At 38.4% G+C, this 3,410-nt stretch overlaps 1 long non-coding RNA gene across 1 annotated transcript; it reads right to left on the minus strand.

The window, feature by feature from the left end:
• Window positions 1–1,485: 1,485 nt before the first annotated feature.
• LOC123404949 lies at window positions 1,486–2,041 on the minus strand. Its single transcript, XR_006611939.1, has 2 exons — window positions 1,954–2,041; window positions 1,486–1,690 (listed from the first exon to the last, which is right to left on the minus strand). It is a non-coding gene; the product is annotated as an uncharacterized LOC123404949 (long non-coding RNA).
• Between the last annotated feature and the right edge of the window lie 1,369 nt (window positions 2,042–3,410).

Below are 3,410 nucleotides of genomic sequence, written 5' to 3' on the forward strand. Positions count from 1 at the left end.
CAACCCTGGCTTCCAGCAGAGATACCATCATCAGAAGCAAGGGCCTCCTCAGACTTAGTTCCGGCTGCTAGCAGATGTCACTTGTCACAAATGTGGGCAGAAGGGTCACTATGCCAACAAATGTACTTCTCAGCTCCGTCTGCCGCCTCCTCCTCTAGACAAGCCTCCAAGCAACGCTCTTGTCAAATTCAACCCCAGATCAGCTCGAGTCAACATGGTGAATGCAGCTGAAGCAGACAACTCCTCTGATGTGATCATGGGTAACCTCCTCGTCAATGATATTCCTGCTAATGTCTTATTTGATTCTGGTGCTTCGCATTGCTTCATCTCCAAGCCTTTCTTAGCTAAGCATGATATTCCTGCAATTCATTTGGATAGTCCCTTCCATGTGGTTTCTCCGGGCATGCGCATGAGTTCGTACATGAGGGTTCCGGATGCTTCTGTCAAGATAGGCAGTTATTCTTTTCCGGCGTCTCCAATTGTCTTGGGCAATTCCGACATTGATTTGATCCTTGGTATGGACTGGTTGGCCATGAACAAGGCGTCAATTGATTGTGCAGCTAAAGAAGTGAAGCTTACCCACTCTTCGGAGGATGTGATTATATTCGCGGCGCGCGATGATACAATCCATTTGTTCTCCTTGAATGAAAAGGGTGAGATCAATCCTATTGAGCAAGTTCCAGTAGTCTGCGAATATCAATATGTATTTCCTGAAGAGCTACCAGGCATGCCTCCGCACCGTGAAGTTGAGTTCGTCATTGAGCTTGAGCCAGGCACAGAGCCAGTGTGCAAACGGCCGTACAAGCTGGGTCCAGAAGAATTGAAGGAACTCATCAAGAGGCAACTCGATGAGCAGGAGCGTTTGGGTTTGATCAGACCAACACTACAAGAAATAAGGTCAATTATGACTCCCTATATTGGTCATTGATTCGTCATTGTTGTCGTTTATTGACCTTTTTTTGACCAAATTTACAACGTCAACAGTTGGCCTCAAGAATGAAGAAACTTGACCTTTGTGATATTTTGGTCATGAGATCTATGACAAAAATGTTATGGTCATTAAATCTTTGACAAAAAATTTGGTCAAGGGTAAGTACCTAAGCCACGCATGATCTTACATGGCACGCCTACGTGGCCCGTGAGAGCCCACGTAATATCTGGCATGGCATGCTGAAGTGGCACATGCGATGACATAGGATCCTACGTGGCCTCATTTTCAAGCCAGTTCTACTTGGGCCCAATGGGCCCAACCTAATTGATTGGCCCATTCCTTTTTGTAAGTCCACAACCAATTCGGTCCATTTATTTTCAAGGACATAATCAAATTTGGTCCATTTAATCTAATACCATAATCAATACAAAATTTATTTGGCTCAAAAAGTCTAACTGGATTTTGTTGAGTCCTTATTTCAAAAGGTTCAGCTCCAAAAAATCACGTTTCTGAGATAAGGAATGACGTGATGAAATGCAAGCTAAAATATAATATTTACAAATGAAATACATCCTCATTTCTGCACCACGTATCACAGAAAATATAATATACATCATCTGTCGACTCTACACACCTAAGACCAACAAGTCATGTCCAAAAAGTTCACGCAAAACTTGATCTATCACATGGATTTAAATTAAAATGAGACACAAAGCATCTTCTTCCCTCTACTTCCGAGTAGCCGTATTGTAGAACATCCTGTCATTTCGAACGATAAAACATTAGAAACATACAAAATATAATGGAGACATATGGCAGTTTTACATTAAGCAGTAAACATAAGCAAGATAGAAAGGCTTGTTTGCTGGCAGAAATAAGGTGGGCAACAGGTTTCTTTACTTGAATGGATTTACAGTACAACCCTTGAACAACAACATACATACAAGAAACCCCATGAAGAACGCTCACTTGAATCTTCTTTATATTTTTCTTGCATAACAGAATGGGGGAAAGAGCATTACCTGGCAGAAATATCAACAAAAGCATACAACCTGGACAGTGCAGGCTAGATCTGGAAGAGAAAAAAAGATAACATATGCAGAAAGTGAGATTGAGCTGTACCTTACCGAAGAAAAGAGAAGGCTGCACATTACAGAAAACAGAATTGAGTTATATATATTAGATATGGTATGCTAATGCATACTTCCAACTCATACAGGACGCACATACGCAACAAATTTGAAGCAAGCAGGAGGCATTATTTCTGTACCAGATCTATGATAAGAAACAATATTTCCATTTATGCAATACGTATCATTTATGTAGTCATTTCTTTGCTTAATGGTTTCTTTACATAAAGGAATGGAAATTACACACCATTAAGCAATACGTATCATTTATATAACTGATACAGTATTCTATGAAACTAAATTCGATTATGAAAAAGTTGTTGTCAAAATAGAAAAAACTTACAAATACGTTGCAGTCAAATATCCTCTTGCATCATATTTTCCCTGAATCCAGCAACCAACATTTGTTATTTCTCTAAACTAAGAGATTAAGGGTTTTGCAGGAATATAATTTTTGAAAGATATATGTGATGAACGAATAATTTAAATAGTAGTTTGAGGAACAATTTTGTTCTTTTCGTCATGCATCCAAATGAGTGTATTTTTTATCAGATAATGAAATAAAAAAAAATTAAATCTACAAAACAGGTATGAGTAAGGATAAATGCCACCACGTTTTGTAATTTCAAGAAATAACAGTCTAAAATAGACATAAGAAAAGAGACGCAATGCCTAGTAACTTCTATCGATTGGCCGCTTTCTAGGTTGACCGAGTGATGTTGATTATTCCTTTCATAAAAGGTAATTAGTAGTTGTGGAGTGATTATGGAGAATTAAAAAGCTATATATATTACCTAGTGGCTAGGCATATAATGCTTACATTTTCTTTTGAACTAATGTTTACATTTTTCTTGACGTGTACTATGCTATTTGCCGGACAAAAGAGGTAACCACAGAAGGATACTAGGAAAGAGGGTAGAAACGAGTATTTTTCAGGATGTTGGGAAGAAGTAATACTTATAGAATTAGAAGAGCATTATGAAGTGACCTTGGGAGGATTCCTGATGAACAAATATACCGCTCTTTTTATTAAATTATTGTGATGGAAGCTTTGGACATTGTAGAATACCTAACATATGACTTTCTACAGGGCATTGATCGTGACAAGGAGGTGCTACTGATCATTGACGTATAGTTTTGCACATAGTATATATATTGGGGTTTGTTTCCAGTTCCCATTGGGTAAAAACCACAAAAGAAATTCCTTAAGTTTGGTTGTACCCAATGTATTACATTAAGCTGATTATATGCTTATAAAGTATGGAGCCGTATAGAATACATCAGTGTTGTGCGTTGTTCTGCTTGCCGTGGGTATCCGTTCTGTCTGATTGCACGAACAAGTATAGGCA

The sequence above is a fragment of the Hordeum vulgare genome, chromosome 1H (assembly GCF_904849725.1).
Source record: "Hordeum vulgare subsp. vulgare chromosome 1H, MorexV3_pseudomolecules_assembly, whole genome shotgun sequence".
Classification (NCBI taxonomy): domain Eukaryota; kingdom Viridiplantae; phylum Streptophyta; class Magnoliopsida; order Poales; family Poaceae; genus Hordeum; species Hordeum vulgare.